This window comes from Phoxinus phoxinus (assembly GCF_949152265.1).
Source record: "Phoxinus phoxinus genome assembly, chromosome: 25".
In the NCBI taxonomy this organism is placed as follows: Eukaryota; Metazoa; Chordata; class Actinopteri; order Cypriniformes; family Leuciscidae; genus Phoxinus; species Phoxinus phoxinus.
The window spans coordinates 25,413,384-25,431,610 of NC_136900.1; the positions used below are offsets into that span (position 1 = coordinate 25,413,384).

Sequence of the window (18,227 nt, forward strand, 5' to 3'; positions counted from 1 at the left end):
AAAACACGGTAAACTACTGGCAGCTGTGGTTTCCAGCATCATACTGTAAAAATACGGTGAGTTACTGTTTTAAATTTAAAAACACACACAAACACACACACACACACACACACACACACACACACACACACACACACACACGGTCATAAATGTAAATAATAATCCTGTAAAAACACACTATTATAACTGTACAAACTTTTAGCGAGGAAACACAAGAATAACTCTGATATTGTTAGTAATATTTCAGCTGGACTAAAGCAACTTTACTTGATCATCATCATCATCATCATCATCATCAGCACAGGCTTTTGATGAAGGTTTATTAGTTCATCTGTCAATCATCATTGTATTGAATTGCATTATATGTTTTAAAACTACAGAGCTTTCATCATAAACTAAGCATTTAAATATGATCTTCCTAACACATAGCAGTTATTGATATGCATCATATGCATGTGTCGTGACTCGTGACTTTTGTCCCTGTTTAGTACAATATTAGGAAAGTTTCTTGTACACAGATTTAGACTCAAAGACTCAAAGCATGAATAAATAAACTCCTCAGAACCGCTCTCGAGACTGTGTGTGTGTGTGTGTGTGTGTGTGTGTGTGTGTGTGTGTGTGTGTGTGTGTGTGTGTGTGTGTGTGTGTGTGTGCTCCTCAGAACCCCTCTCGAGTTCCTTAAAAGTTCAGCGTTTCTAAATAAATATTTGCAGTGTAGAAATGAAATATAGTAGTGAAATATTCCATCACCCACAGAGACACACACACACACACACACAACACACACACACACACACACACACACACACACACACACACACACACACACACACACACACACACACACACACACTCACTCACTCACACACACACACACACTAATTATTTATGATTAAACAAAACAACTAACAATAATATGAAATATGAAGATGCTAATGCTGAACGCTGTTTACATGTGAACTCATAATCTGCATAATATAGATATTTTACTGTCTGTATAATAAACTAAATGTGTTAATAATAAACATGCAATTATTTTTTTAGTGCAGAAATCTAACCGGATTAATTTATGTTTGATGGAAAATATGCATCACAATAAGTTTATTAGTTTGTTTATGTCAAAACTGTGAAATCCAAATAAATAAATAATCATAAATCTTAAACTTGTTTTGCACAAATCTGCTCAAATGTCCCTCAGGTTTATAATCTGGAATTTAAAGCGTATAAACTTCTCATAACATGTTGTTCCAGACTATAGTGAAAAGAAAACATAAAAATACATATTAATTGAGTTTTATTTCACTTTATCTGCTTGCGTCTATTTCAATTTCAATAAAAATGGCTAAACGCTGTTTTCACAAATGAGTTTTGTTCTCCACTTCAGCAGCATTAATAACCATCAAAACTTACAGTTTTATTCATATCTATATTCTGAAGGCTTTTACTGAGGGGTTTGTTCATATGTCCTTCAGCTGATATTATATAACATTTTATTCCTAAAAACAAGATGAAAATGTATTTTTTATTCTGTCTGTTGATCGTATTTTCTGATTTATGGAGTGATGAAAAGAGAAATCCAAAATCTCCTCTGTAAAAACCTTTAACTCTTAAATGTCAACCCATTTTTTAACCTAATGTTCAGAATTATGTCCTGGAAATGTATATTTAAACATAAAATTGTAGAAAACTTGTAATACATTTTTTTTTTTTTTGCAATTCTTAATGCCATTAATCAGATGGGTCAGTGTGTGATCTCTTTTGGTTACAATTTCCATCCTATTCACATGGAGCATATTGTCTTAAATCACATTAAAATTACAGTAATACAATTTTTGACTTTTAAATCTGAAGTCCAACGACTAATAACAACAGATATTCCTGTGTGATATATTCATATAGACATTAGCAGACGATTTCATCCAAAGTAATCTATGGTTCTGTCAGTTTCTGATGAGGAACTGGTTATTTCCAGACACCGAAGCTCAGAAAGTGTGTGTGTGTGTGTGTGTGTCTGTGTGTGTGTGTGCGTGTGTGTGTGTGCGCGCGTGTGTGTGTGTGTGTGTGTGTGTGTGTGATTGGTTTCAGTAGCAGGTGTGTGTGTGTGTGTGTGTGTGTGTGTGTGTGTGTGTGTGTGTGTGATTGGTTTCAGTAGCAGGTGTGTGTGTGTGTGTGTGTGTGTGTGTGTGTGTGTGTGTGTGTGTGTGTGATTGGTTTCAGTAGCAGGTGTGTGTGTGTGTGTGTGTGTGTGATTGGTTTCAGTAGCAGGTGTGTGTGTGTGTGTGTGTGTGTGATTGGTTTCAGGAGCAGGTGTGTGTGTGTGTGTGTGTGTGTGTGTGTGTGTGTGTGTGTGTGTGTGTGTGTGTGTGTGTGTGTGTGATTGGTTTCAGTAGCAGGTGTGTGTGTGTGTGTGTGTGTGTGTGTGTGTGTGTGATTGGTTTCAGTAGCAGGTGTGTGTGTGTGTGTGTGTGTGTGTGTGTGTGATTGGTTTCAGTAGCAGGTGTGTGTGTGTGTGTGTGTGTGTGTGTGTGTGTGTGTGTGTGATTGGTTTCAGTAGCAGGTGTGTGTGTGTGTGTGATTGGTTTCAGGAGCAGGTGTGTGTGTGTGTGTGTGTGTGTGATTGGTTTCAGTAGCAGGTGTGTGTGTGTGTGTGTGTGTGTGTGTGTGATTGGTTTCAGTAGCAGGTGTGTGTGTGTGTGTGTGTGTGTGTGTGTGTGTGTGTGTGTGTGATTGGTTTCAGTAGCAGGTGTGTGTGTGTGTGTGTGTGTGTGTGTGTGTGTGTGTGTGATTGGTTTCAGTAGCAGGTGTGTGTGTGTGTGTGTGTGTGTGTGTGTGTGTGTGTGTGTGTGATTGGTTTCAGTAGCAGGTGTGTGTGTGTGTGATTGGTTTCAGTAGCAGGTGTGTGTGTGCGTGTGTGTGTGTGTGTGTGTGATTGGTTTCAGTAGCAGGTGTGTGTGTGTGTGTGTGTGTGTGTGTGTGTGATTGGTTTCAGTAGCAGGTGTGTGTGTGCGTGTGTGTGTGTGTGTGTGTGATTGGTTTCAGTAGCAGGTGTGTGTGTGTGTGTGTGTGTGTGTGTGATTGGTTTCAGTAGCAGGTGTGTGTGTGTGTGTGTGTGTGTGTGTGTGTGTGTGATTGGTTTCAGTAGCAGGTGTGTGTGTGTGTGTGTGTGTGTGTGTGTGTGTGTGTGTGTGTGTGTGTGTGTGTGATTGGTTTCAGTAGCAGGTGTGTGTGTGTGTGATTGGTTTCAGTAGCAGGTGTGTGTGTGTGTGTGTGTGTGTGTGTGTGTGTGTGATTGGTTTCAGTAGCAGGTGTGTGTGTGCGTGTGTGTGTGTGTGTGTGTGTGTGATTGGTTTCAGTAGCAGGTGTGTGTGTGTGTGTGTGTGTGTGTGTGTGTGTGTGATTGGTTTCAGTAGCAGGTGTGTGTGTGTGTGTGTGTGTGTGTGTGTGTGATTGGTTTCAGTAGCAGGTGTGTGTGTGTGTGATTGGTTTCAGTAGCAGGTGTGTGTGTGTGTGTGTGTGTGTGTGTGTGTGTGTGTGTGTGTGATTGGTTTCAGTAGCAGGTGTGTGTGTGTGTGTGTGCGTGTGTGTGTGTGTGTGTGTGTGTGATTGGTTTCAGTAGCAGGTGTGTGTGTGTGTGTGTGTGTGTGTGTGTGTGTGTGTGATTGGTTTCAGTAGCAGGTGTGTGTGTGTGTGTGTGTGTGTGTGTGTGTGTGTGATTGGTTTCAGTAGCAGGTGTGTGTGTGTGTGATTGGTTTCAGTAGCAGGTGTGTGTGTGCGTGTGTGTGTGTGTGTGTGTGTGTGATTGGTTTCAGTAGCAGGTGTGTGTGTGTGCGTGTGTGTGTGTGTGTGTGTGTGTGATTGGTTTCAGTAGCAGGTGTGTGTGTGTGTGTGTGTGTGTGTGTGTGATTGGTTTCAGTAGCAGGTGTGTGTGTGTGTGTGTGTGTGTGTGTGTGTGTGATTGGTTTCAGGAGCAGGTGTGTGTGTGTGTGTGTGTGTGTGTGTGTGTGTGTGATTGGTTTCAGTAGCAGGTGTGTGTGTGTGTGTGTGTGTGTGATTGGTTTCAGTAGCAGGTGTGTGTGTGTGTGTGTGTGATTGGTTTCAGTAGCAGGTGTGTGTGTGTGTGTGTGTGTGTGTGATTGGTTTCAGGAGCAGGTGTGTGTGTGTGTGTGTGTGTGTGTGTGTGTGATTGGTTTCAGTAGCAGGTGTGTGTGTGTGTGTGTGTGTGATTGGTTTCAGTAGCAGGTGTGTGTGTGTGTGTGTGTGATTGGTTTCAGTAGCAGGTGTGTGTGTGTGTGTGTGTGTGTGTGTGTGATTGGTTTCAGTAGCAGGTGTGTGTGTGTGTGTGTGTGTGTGTGTGTGTGTGTGTGTGTGTGTGATTGGTTTCAGGAGCAGGTGTGTGTGTGTGTGTGTGTGTGTGTGTGTGTGTGTGTGTGTGTGTGTGTGTGTGTGTGTGTGTGTGATTGGTTTCAGTAGCAGGTGTGTGTGTGTGTGTGTGTGATTGGTTTCAGTAGCAGGTGTGTGTGTGTGTGTGTGTGTGATTGGTTTCAGTAGCAGGTGTGTGTGTGTGTGTGTGTGTGTGTGTGTGTGTGTGTGTGTGATTGGTTTCAGTAGCAGGTGTGTGTGTGTGTGTGTGTGTGTGTGTGTGTGTGTGTGTGTGTGTGTGTGTGTGTGTGTGTGTGTGTGTGTGTGTGTGATTGGTTTCAGTAGCAGGTGTGTGTGTGTGTGTGTGTGTGTGATTGGTTTCAGTAGCAGGTGTGTGTGTGTGTGTGTGTGTGATTGGTTTCAGTAGCAGGTGTGTGTGTGTGTGTGTGTGTGTGTGTGTGTGTGTGTGTGTGTGTGTGTGTGTGTGTGTGTGTGTGTGTGTGTGTGTGTGTGTGTGATTGGTTTCAGTAGCAGGTGTGTGTGTGTGTGTGTGTGTGTGTGTGTGATTGGTTTCAGTAGCAGGTGTGTGTGTGTGTGTGTGTGTGATTGGTTTCAGTAGCAGGTGTGTGTGTGTGTGTGTGTGTGTGTGTGTGTGTGTGTGTGTGATTGGTTTCAGTAGCAGGTGTGTGTGTGTGTGTGTGTGTGTGTGTGTGTGTGTGTGTGTGTGTGTGTGTGTGTGTGTGTGTGTGTGTGTGTGTGTGTGTGTGTGTGTGTGTGTGTGTGTGTGTGTGTGATTGGTTTCAGGAGCAGGTGTGTTTCCTCTGACCTCCAGGGTGAAACTATTCCACAAGACAGGATTGACTCATAAAATGCTGTATGTTCACGGTCGCTGTTCCATAAAGTCCTGACACCTACATTTGTTTCTCAAACGACGTGCTTAGAGCCACACTTACTGCCGACAGGGGAACATGATCCGGCGCGACTTTCTCCTGGACACCATTTTACACTTCAAGATCTACGAGAGACTGTGAACTTCCTCAAAATATGTCTAGCCGAACTCCCGCCGGCATCAAGCCCAGCTCTGCGCTCGTGTCCACTGGTTATTACTGGGCAGCTTCATCACGGCGGGTCCTCTGAGCCTCACTTCTACATGCGCTGCAGGAAATTACTCTCAAAGCTGTAAATAAAACAAAGATGATTGAAGTACGTTTTACAAGAAAACACTATTTTAGTCTCTACTTCAAAATCACTTTAATTCAGTGTTTTAATGTATTACTGCTCTTTGAAAATATTTTCACACAGAAATTGCTAGCAAACAAATAATTACAAAGTTAATCCTATAACAATTTTTTTTTTAATAGGGATTTTCTGACAAGGTTCTCTCAAAGTTATGAGCAAATGTTCTTCCAATGGTGTTAAAAGAAGATTTGTTCAAAGTTTATCTTTAATAATGTTCTCAAAATATTAGCACAAAAACATTATTAATACAATGTTCGTGGAGCTTTAAAAAAAAAAAAAAACATTTTCAGTAAAAGTGATTTTTAAATGTTACTTGTTTCAGAATATTTTTAGAACAGTGTTTTCAAAATTATGCAATAAACAATGTTCCCTAAACATTCGGGAAAAAAAAACTAATTATAATTTTTAAAACTGGATGTTTTGAACATTCAGAAATAACATATATCTTTACATTACCAAAATTTCTTAGCATGTATTTTTGTTAAGTTTTGATTTCAGATCAGTTCCCTGCAGAACTAAATCTGGTATTATGGATATGATATGATATGATATGATATATGATATGATATGATGTTCAGGTCCAGCTGAAGCTGAAAGTGTCCTCAGAGTTCCACACACAGATCTTCCTCAAACTCGTTAAACTCTGCTTGTAGTTTTGATTCCTCTGAGGACAGATGTGATCTTTACAAGCCCTGCTCATCTATAATACAGCCTGACATATTCCTCTCTAAATGACACTGTGTGTGTGTGTGTGTGTGTGTGTGTGTGTGTGTGTGTGTGTGTGTGTGTGTGTGTGTGTGTGTGTGTGTGTGTGTGTGTGTGTGTGTGTGTGTGTGTGTGTGTGTGTGCGTGTGTGTGTGTGTGTGTGTCTGTGTGTGTGTGTGTGTGTGTGTGTGTGTGTGTGTGTGTGTGTGTGTGTGTGTGTGTAATGCCACACACGCAGAATATCTCACAGCACAGTAACAAACTTCAGTTCAATATACACATTTTCACACACAACACGGAGAACAAATGGGACTCATATCTGGATGGTTTGGTGCGTGCGCTTCAGACTCCTCTGGGAAAGGCCTTTGATTAAAAACGCAGTGTCAAATTAACACTTAAAGTGTTAATTTTAACACTACTCCGGATCATATATGGTCCCAATCTATCTAGAGTAAAAAGTACACCGTTTGTAGTGTTGAATTTACAGTGTTAATATAGCACCTTACAGTGTAGAAAAATTACACTTCGAGTGTAAAGTGTTACACTTAAATTGTTGTTTAAGTTTTACACTTGGGGTTTTTAACACCCCTGGTGTTGATTTAATTCCATTGGATTTACACTATTGGATTACACTATAAGTGTTATTTATAAGTATTCTGTTCAGTGCAAAAACTATTTACACTATTATATAGTGTTAATGTACAAGATAAAATCAAGAGTCTTCAGACAGATGTATAAATCCAAAGTTTATTTAACAAATAGGCAAAGTGGCTCCTTTATAACATATGCCAGATGTGTAAAGGTCAAATTATCACATTCATGAGGAGTTGCAAGAAAAAAAAAGTCAAGAAAAAACATAAAATCATGTTAATTTGCCTAGACATGAAGAAATATGACAGGTAGATTTGAACAAGATTGCAGAAAACTACTTGTCAACAGTTGTGTAGCATCCATGTATGCAGTTCCTCTTTGTCCCATTCAGCGAACAGGAAGTAGTATTTGAGTTTATTGCCATATCAGCATCACCGGCCGCGAGCAGGTATGCTGTGTGGTCTCTTCAATGCAGTCAAGGTGGTCTTGTATGCTGGTCCCTGCCAAAGACAAAAATAACACTCAAAGTCAGCTCTCCAATTGGCCGTCTTTATATTCGTTTTCCACAATACAATCAACACAAATGGCAATATTTTGAGGCAGACAATAGGCAGTGTGACAGAAATGTCCAAATGTACCTTTTTGGAGACGACAAGGTGTTGTTCAGCTTGATATGAGGACATCTTTCCAGGTCTCTTGCAGGAGACGAATTGATGCAAGATCGCTGCCCCATTCTAAATAACACGTGACAACTTCAGCAAAATGCATTCATGCATGAACGTGTATAGATAATCTTATTCTGAACTATAGTCTAACCTGAATCATCATTTTCATCATCTTGCACAGCAGATTCTGCAGTCAATCAGGTCCTTGAAGGTCTTGGGAGAAGCCTTTCCAGGAACTTAGCGGAGGTCTTCTAACCAAAAATCAAAACAAAAACAATCAAACAGTTACATAGCATAATGACAACCATATCTCTCTCAGGAACAATTCTGTTCAGATGATTGTGTAGTCACAGAGTAGCACCGTTCACACCTGGCATTAACATTCATCTTGCACAAGCGAATAACTCGAAGTACAGGTGTAAACGCACCCAAGACGCATTGAGATTCGATTGTTCTGATGAGGTCTAGGCCACATTTTTTTATTAAAGGGATAGTTCACCCAAAAATTTTAATTCAGTAATTTACTGACCCTCATGTCGTACCAAACCCGCAAGACTTTCTTTAGTCTTTGAAACACAAATGAAGATATTTTTGATGAAATCTGACAGCTTTCTTTCCCTCCATTGACAGCTACACAACTACCACTTTGACGGTTCAAAAAGTTAACAAAGAGATCTTAAAACTAATCCATGAACCAAGCAGTTTAGTCCAAATTTTCTTTTTCTTCTGTTTATGTTGGTTGATTCATGTTTATATGTGAATAAAAGTCTAAATTCAATCTATTCATCACAAAGCGATCAAGTCTCTTCAGAAAATTTGGACTAAATGGCTCAATTCATATGGGTTCGTTTTATGATCTCTTTATGAACCTTTTGAAGTGTCAAAGTGGTAGTTGCGTGCAGTATTCTTGATATATTTATTTGAGTTTCGAAGATGAACAAAAGTCTTTTCGGGTTTGGAATGACATGAGGGTGAGAAATTACAACAATTTTACACTTGTGTGTCAACTAACCCTTTAACTTTTTGCAGTTTAATATCTTGAATTAACACAATGACATAGTGATTGATGTGTCATCATGAATTATGACAATCAAGATACATCAATCACCCAAGACACATGTACATTTCAGGTCAGAACAAAGGCATTGTGTGGTTGCCCAGTTAGGTTTAAATGTTTCATGTTAATTCGTCATGTATTAAAATTTGTACTGCACATAGAATAAAATATAATGACACTCACGATTCTGGATTCATCTTCAGCATTCTGTTGCTTTCGTCTTTATTTCTGTTGCTTGGTTTCTGTAGCAATCTCATGAGAGGAGCTTCCTTCACTTGACACTGGAGGGTTCTGGGCCAAATCTATTGAAAAAGGATTTGAAAAAAATATGTCAGTTGATGCTAATATTTCCAAAATTCAGTAATGCAATACAATTTAAATTGGGGCTGTAAATAAGGTAAAAATAATTGTGATTATTGTGATTACCCTTAATTTCGATTATGCTGAGAGATGTCTATAAAGCATGGGTGTAAAATTATTTATATTCAAAATGTGCATTTAATCTGATTATTGAATACATTTATATAAGTTAAATGAGTAATAAGGCATCTTAAATTTAACTTGATTTTAATACGCATTTAGAATTTATTTTACCCATAATTTATTAATGGTATTTATAATGTGAACAGAACATACAGATTCATAATAATAAAATGCAGACAGATAAATAGTTAGGACATAATTTATCCCAAAATAACATGCAGTATGAATTGATAAAGACTGATTTCAAGCTAAAGTACCTGTATGCTCTGCCAGTGCATACGCAAATGTTACCTGTAAACTGAATTGGAAGACAGATGGATTTACAGATTAGCTTTAATGCACTTTCACAATGTTTGAAAAAAAAAAAAAAAAAAAAAACTTGATGGGAAGTTCGTATGTTTGTGTCTTGACGGCGCAGATATGACGACATGATATTCAGTGATAAGAACAAACATACAGATATGTAATTCTCACTTAAACATAGGGCGAATAAAACGTTTTTAAACGCTCCCTCACCTCAGTCTACAAAAAGTGCATTTGTTGTTTGCACTGCGCGCTAATTTACAAGATACTTAAACGAGCTGTTAATAATGCGCATGCGTCACAAAAACGGAACCGTTAACGCGTTCATGTATAACACAGCCACTTTTATACACACAAAACGAATATAAACTTACCATTTGAAGAATTCTCTCATCTGCGCAGAAAAAAGAGGCCCAAATGCTGCTGCTGTTTCAGACCTCCTCATCAACTTTACTGCCAGGCTTGTCGTAAGACCGGTTGAGGCCTCGGCGCGACTGAGGGCGGGAAGGCTTTCTGTCAACAAACCAAAATGAAATGAGCTAAAAATATATTTGTAATACAAATATAATTTATAATACAAACGTATTTTAAACGTTAAATCACCTTCATCCAGGAAATCAAATCGTCATGAGAAACCTTCACATCATTCTGTAACGTTACATCTCTGCATCTCATGAACTTGACGAGCTTCCTTAATCCTGACAAAAACGCGCAGTTTATCATTTCTAAATGTGTTCACCACCATATTTTACCAAAAATGTTAACAAGTGTATTTACTTTTTTATTTTAGAAAGAAAAAAGCAATTCAACCTACCGTCTCGCTCGCATGAAGATAAAATGGCGTCGTCGTCTTTCGAGACAGCAGTCATCGAGGGGCGGAGTCAATACAATTCGGCGCTTCTTTTTTTTTGCACTTTCAGTGTAAAAATAAAATTACACTTGTAACTACACTGAAGAGGAGTGTTTTTTAACATTGTTGATTGTTAATTTAACTCTTTGGGAATTAATAACTTTTAACACTGCAATTTTTACACTGCCGATTTTACTGTGATATTGTGAACATCAGATATTGCTGAGACTCAAACAGGTTCTGCGGGATTGGTTGCTATGGAAACTCCTCAGTTAGATGATGCGTATGTCAATGTCAATGTCAATTTTAATAATTTGGCACCATTAATCACAACCTAGGTTGACCAATAACAATAACACGACTTAAACACATTATAACAATGTAACAAAACAATACAATATAATTAATAAAAGTAATTTAAAAATACACTTCCTCGTTGATTATATGACAAATCAAAAAAATTAGTTAGGGCTACACACACACACACACACACACACACACACACACACACACACACACACACACACACACACGCTGGAGACACTGGAAAGGGGGCTGGAGACACTGGAAAGGGGACTGGAGACACTGGAGAGGGGACTGGAGACACTGGAAAGGGGACTGGAGACACTGGAAAGGGGACTGGAGACACTGGAGAGGGGACTGGAGACACTGGAAAGGGGACTGGAGACACTGGAAAGGGGACTGGAGACACTGGAAAGGGGACTGGAGACACTGGAAAGGGGACTGGAGACACTGGAAAGGGGACTGGAGACACTGGAGAGGGGACTGGAGACATTGGAAAGGAGACTGGAGACACTGGAAAGGAGACTGGAGACACTGGAAAGGGGACTGGAGACACTGGAAACGGGACTGGAGACACTGGAAAGGGGACTGGAGACACTGGAGAGGGGACTGGAGACACTGGAAAGGGGACCGGAGACACTGGAAAGGGGGCTGGAGACACTGGAAAGGGGACCGGAGACACTGGAGAGGGGACCGGAGACAGTGGAAAGGGGGCTGGAGACACTGGAAAGGGGACTGGAGACACTGGAGAGGGGACTGGAGACACTGGAAAGGGGACTTGAGACACTGTGAAGGGGACTGGAGACACTGGAAAGGGGACTGGAGACACTGGAAAGGAGACTGGAGACACTGGAAAGGGGACTGGAGACACTGGAAAGGGGACTGGAGACACTGGAAAGGGGACCGGAGACACTGGAAAGGGGACCGGAGACACTGGAAAGGGGACTGGAGACACTGGAGAGGGGACTGGAGACACTGGAAAGGGGACTGGCGACACTGGAAACAGGACTGGAGACACTGGAAAGGGGACTGGAGACACTGGAAAGGGGACTGGAGACACTGGAAAGGGGACTGGAGACACTAGAGAGGGGTCTGGAGACACTGGAAAGGGGACTGGAGACACTGGAAAGGGGGCTGGAGACACTGGAAAGGGGACTGGAGACACTGGAAAGGGGACTGGAGACACTGGAAAGGGGACTGGAGACACTGGAAAGGGGACTGGAGACACTGGAAAGGGGACTGGAGACACTGGAAAGGGGACTGGAGACACTGGAGAGGGGACTGGAGACACTGGAGAGGGGACTGGAGACACTGGAAAGGGGACTGGAGACACTGGAGAGGGGACTGGAGACACTGGAAAGGGGACTGGAGACACTGGAAAGGGGACTGGAGACACTGGAGAGGGGACTGGAGACACTGGAAAGGGGACTGGAGACACTGGAGAGGGGACTGAAGACACTGGAAAGGGGACTGGAGACACTGGAAAGGGGACTGGAGACACTGGAAACAGGACTGGAGACACTGGAAAGGGGACTGGAGACACTGGAAAGGGGACTGGAGACACTGGAAAGGGGACTGGAGACACTGGAAAGGAGACTGGAGACACTGGAAAGGGGACTGGAGACACTGGAAAGGGGACTGGAGACACTGGAAAGGGGACTGGAGACACTGGAAAGGGGACTGGAGACACTGGAAAGGGGACTGGAGACACTGGAAAGGGGACTGGAGACACTGGAAAGGGGACTGGAGACACTGGAAACAGGACTGGAGACACTGGAAAGGTGACTGGAGACACTGGAAAGGGGACTGGAGACACTGGAAAGGGGACTGGAGACACTGGAAAAGGGAACTGGAGACACTGGAAACAGGACTGGAGACACTGGAAAGGGGACTGGAGACACTGGAAAGGGGACTGGAGACACTGGAAAGGGGACTGGAGACACTGGAAAGGAGACTGGAGACACTGGAAAGGGGACTGGAGACACTGGAAAGGGGACTGGAGACACTGGAAACAGGACTGGAGACACTGGAAAGGGGACTGGAGACACTGGAAAGGGGACTGGAGACACTGGAAAGGGGACTGGAGACACTGGAAAGGAGACTGGAGACACTGGAAAGGGGACTGGAGACACTGGAAAGGGGACTGGAGACACTGGAAACAGGACTGGAGACACTGGAGAGGGGACTGGAGACACTGGAAAGGGGACTGGAGACACTGGAAAGGGGACTGGAGACACTGGAAAGGGGACTGGAGACACTGGAAAGGGGACTGGAGACACTGGAAACAGGACTGGAGACACTGGAAAGGGGACTGGAGACACTGGAAAGGGGACTGGAGACACTGGAAAGGGGACTGGAGACACTGGAAAGGGGACTGGAGACACTGGAAACAGGACTGGAGACACTGGAAAGGGGACTGGAGACACTGGAAAGGGGACTGGAGACACTGGAAAGGGGACTGGAGACACTGGAAAGGGGACTGGAGACACTGGAAAGGGGACTGGAGACACTGGAAACAGGACTGGAGACACTGGAAAGGGGACTGGAGACACTGGAAAGGGGACTGGAGACACTGGAACACAATGAATGATGCTATAAGAGGCTGGCGTGTGAAGTGAAGCGTTTGCTCATCTGTCCTCCTGCATTTGTTCTTCAGTGCCGCTCCAGGAGACGACCGAGGGTTTCAGCAGATCACGCTTCATCCCACGCTTAGCAGGAGAAACTATAACTCATCTCAGTCCACGAGCGCTCAGAGAAACACTGTCCAGATTAAACATCAGTGATTCTCACACACACACACACACACACACACACATCGAGCTGATACAAGACGACACACACTCGCTGTTTACATGAATGTGCTTCTAAACAAACAGCATTATCTCAGGAGAATAGAGTTATTGATGATGGAGATCAGTCACACACACACACACACACACACACACACACACACACACACACACACACACACACACTAATGGTGTTGAACAGAACGAAACTCATTTCTCTGTGTGTGTGTGTGTGTGTGTGGGTAAGAACAGTCCCGTGGAAGAGAGTTCAACACATTTCTATTGTTTGGTTCTGCATGTTTTACACCGGGGGTTTCAGAGATACATGAGGGAACAAAACAAAAACGTTCAAAGTTTTATTTGAGCATTTTCACAACATGTGACCTTAAGATATTAATGACATTTGTTTAACTTATTTTTCTTTTACATTCACCAAATGTCATATGACTTTTTAAAGACTGTTCATAAATCCTGAGATTAATTTATTATTTTAAATATATCAGAATATTATATTAGCTCTCTCTCTCTCTCTCTCTCTCTCTCTCACACGCACTCTCTCTCGTTTCTGCACACACACACACACTCTCTCTCTCGTTTCTGCACACACACACACACTTTCTCTCTCGTTTCTGCACACAAATTGCACCATAAAGTGTCCTGCGAACACGCGCGCTCATAAACCCGCTCCCGTTGCCATGTCAACCCTCTGCCCCGGATCAGATTTAGTGCCGGTCATTCTGCCAGCTAATTGTGGAGTCCAGACTCGCGGGGTCAGAGGTCACGCTGCAGACAGCGGGGTCTCCATGAAACGCAACTAATCGCTCATAAAATGTGTCAACATCCAGATATAGCGCGCGGCAGAGCTACGGGGTCACCTCTGCAGAGTGTGTGTGTGTGTGTGTGTGTGTGTCTGTGTCTCAGTGAGGAATGTTTTTCTCATAGATACGAGAGGTGAGTTATTATCAGATACACAAGCATCGGAACATGCAGCTCAACACTGGCTTACCTACCCATAATGCAGCAGTGCTTCTGTACCCAGACGATCATGCTTCTGTCACGGCGGGTCGTCTTTAAACTGAAACAATTAAAACGAGACGACGAGCTGGAAATGTTCATATTCAGAGGTCAGTAACTGGAACTCAGCGACCGCGGTGATGTCCTGGTCAGACACTGAACACACAGCTTTTGTTTTCCAGTTTAGAAACTACACAAGCTCGACTCCTCTGGAAACTCTTCTCCTGGCTTCCCATCAGCATCCATAACCAGAGCTGTGAGTGTGTCGGGGTCACGCAGGGGTCACGCAGAGGTCACGCAGGGGTCGTCCTGACGCTCAGTCCCAGGGTTCATCGCTCCTGTCCCTCTGGAGCTGATCTGAGACCAGGAGAAACTCTGCATGATGACGGCCACATCTTCAGAAGGTCACTCCACAGTCGTTAAACGGGTCGATGAAACAATCTTACATCCCTGTGTGTGTGTGTGTGTGTGTGTGTGTTGATGTAAAACAACTCAGCTCATGGCACACACACACCAATTCATGTTGGAGTCTGTGATACTGTGATTTACTGATTCGGTTTATTTGACTGATGCTTCTCAGCTTTGCATTTATCGGTGTGTATGTTAACCGAACCCGTCACTGTGCATGACTTGCATTCAATCTGAAGTTTGGTACAGTGCTATAATTTGTTTGAAATATGAAGTGTTAGCAAGCAAACTTTGTGCCATCTGACTGTACAACACATGCAGAGTAACACACACACGCACACACACACACACACACACACGTCAGACGCGCTCGAGTGCGTCCCGTCGTCCACATGCGTCTGAATCTCTGCCAATTAACAGGAGATCTGGGGACAGCGAGTCTGAGAGTCTTGATGAGTGAAATTACACTCTAATTAATCTCTGAGATCCACAGCGATGACGACACACTCATTATACACTTCAGCTTACACACACACACACACACACACACACACACACACACACAACCGTCTCATGATCTCTCTCTCACACACACACACACACACACCATAACCGTCTCATAATCTCACACACACACACACACACACACACACACACAAACTCTCATGATCTCACACACACACACACACAAACTCTCATGATCTCTCACACACACACACACACACACACACAACCGTCTCATGATCTAACACACTCACTCACTCACACACACACACACACACACACACACACACACACACACACACACCATAACCGTCTCATGATCTCACACACACAAACACACACACACACACACACACACAAACACACCATAACCGTCTCATGATCTCACACACACAAACACACACACACAAACACACCATAACCGTCTCATGATCTCACACACACACACACACACACACACACACACTAGTACACACACACACTCCTCCAGTAACTGCATCTGGATGTGAGCATGTTTAGATATTTCTGCTGTGTAACGAGACAGAGACACTGATGGAGACCGAGACACTGATGGAGACAGAAACACAGGTGGAGAAAGTGATGTTGAGATGTTGAGATGTTGAGATGTTGAGATGTTGAGATGTTCAGGCTGAGGAAGGACATAAACGCCTCAAATGGCACATGCAACATTGATGAAGACGCAGACCTTTCCGCTGTCACGGCGTCTCCACATCGACACTTCACTCGGGAGAAGCTCAGCGCTGCCAATCCTCAGGAGTGTGAGGGAGACGGAGAGAGAGAGCGGGCGAGAGACCTCGGCTTCTGTCTAATCGGCCCTTAATTGCAAATCTAGCTCATTGAACATCGGGAGCGCTGCAGAGAGCGATGCATCACTATCGGATTCACATCAATCTCACACAGGAACCTTTCCCGCAGTTTATTGCGTGTCGATGGATTGTCTGGGGTCAGTTAACTCCAGCCGCAACAGCGGACAATAGAAGCAGCCTCTAAATGTCACAGTGTCTTCCCTGAAGATGATTGACTGAGCCAATGACGAAGAGTTAAATGAGTCCGTGGAGGCGGTAACATTGATCAGGGCGAGCGAGGATTCATCCGTCAAACTCCAGCGCTTGAGGAACACACTCCTGCTGACGGCACACATCTGCTTTACTTGGACACATCTTAGAGGCGATGTTAAATCAAACTAATGTTGTTATTAGCATATGAATAGCAGATTTATTGGGGGGGGGGGGGACAAGCTCAACAAAGGCCCGATGAGTTCTGCAAGCATCAGAGCAACTGCAATACTGAGCAATTACAGACATCTTAGATTATTTTAGGCTAAACAGCTGAAAATCATAAATATAATCACTTATAAATTACACTGCTTATAACTCCTGACCAGTAGGTGGCGCTGTGACCAAATTGATGTTGTGTTGTGTGTCAAACACAAAGTTTGGTGTCAATATGTAAACGTGTTTCAGACTTACAGAATCAGAACCGTGCGACCAAATTTGTTGATGTGTTATTCGAGAACCGTTCGGTCTATCAAAATGATTTTAATAAGATTTTGCCGGGATGGTCAGAAGATTATCTGAGACAATTTTGGTGATGATCGGAAAAAGTAGTTTTTTTTGAGAAATTCAAAATGGAGGACAGAAATTGCGACCAAATATGGCATAATTAGTATGATTGTTCTCGGTATGACTCAAGGAATCTTTTAAGACCAGTTTCAATAAAATATAAAGACAAAAATAATCGAAAATAATATTTTTTGAGTACCTTCAGGGTATGTTCCTAATGACACATGCTGCGTTTCGTAACAATACTAATGCGTTCATCAAATACAGCATTTTATGATAAAACTTAAAGGGGCCGATATGGGAAAATTGGGTATCATTCGACTCGGTATGCTGCACTAAATCAAAGGAAACATTTTGCATTTAAATCAAAATAAACATTTTATGATTTTTGTGCAAACTGTTAAGAAGATATAAGCAAAAATATTATTATTTTCATTTCTCCTGACCAGTAGGTGGCGCTGTGCTGAAACTCTGCATGTGTCCTCAGGTCATGCTTGTGATGACATGTACCAATATTCGTCCCAATACGCTAAAGCGCTGTGGAGATACAGCATTACGGCCATTTTGACGTGCTCTTCGTTTAATTTGTTGGCGTGTTATTCGAGAACGGTTTGGTTTATCAGAAATCGTTTAAAGTGTGTATGTCAGGTTAAATTTTTAATTTTGATTAACACAAAATAGTGAGGGGAAATACACGTTTGACAAGTTGATGTATTGTTTTGTATGTTTTTCGATTCCTAAAGGCAGAATATAAGATGAAAAAGTTCGTTATTTTCAGTCCTCCCTTAAAACTGCTCCTCATTCCAAACGAATCGTTTGACGTCATATGAGGGAGACGTCTCCCCCGCTCGCTGAGCTGTGTTGATAATTGCACGAGTGATAGAGCGAGAGAATTAGTGATTAGGACATTTATTTAGTTATTTAGTTAGTTATTTAAGTTAGGTCGTTAGTATACGCAGGCGTATTTTCACGATGGTGAATTACTGCGTTTGTGCTGTGTGCAAAAACACCGTTACAACCGGTCACAGAGTCCACTGTGTTCCGTGCCTGGGTCAACTTTGTTCGGACCAAACGCGCTGACTTCAGTGCTGCTTCGGTATCCAAGACTTCGGTCATTTGCAGCGCCCATTTCACTGAGAAGGACTACGGTTGGAGATCTCATGAGTTATAAAATGGGATTTAAAACCCGAGTGAGACTGGTAACGTTAGCTGATGCGGTGCCTACGGTGTATGCTACTGTAGTAAAGCAGTCGATCGCGCCCCTCTCTCTCCCTCTCCCTCTCTCTCTCTCTCTCACACACACACACACACACACCAACCAACATATTCCAGCATTGCAATATTGACATCGATCGCAGCCTGTTCATTATAGCC

At 42.8% G+C, this 18,227-nt stretch overlaps 1 long non-coding RNA gene across 8 annotated transcripts; it reads right to left on the reverse strand.

The window, feature by feature from the left end:
• Positions 1 to 7,036: 7,036 nt before the first annotated feature.
• Positions 7,037 to 10,276, reverse strand: LOC306994008. 8 transcript variants are annotated; one of them, XR_013796595.1, is made up of 9 exons: positions 10,217 to 10,276; positions 10,006 to 10,100; positions 9,777 to 9,915; positions 9,357 to 9,397; positions 9,043 to 9,070; positions 8,800 to 8,918; positions 7,711 to 7,810; positions 7,533 to 7,628; positions 7,037 to 7,394 (listed from the first exon to the last, which is right to left on the reverse strand). It is a non-coding gene; the product is annotated as an uncharacterized lncRNA (long non-coding RNA). The 8 variants fall into 8 exon arrangements; XR_013796593.1 differs by lacking the exon at positions 9,043 to 9,070 and having other exon boundaries at positions 7,711 to 7,807; XR_013796594.1 differs by lacking the exon at positions 9,043 to 9,070.
• Between the last annotated feature and the right edge of the window lie 7,951 nt (positions 10,277 to 18,227).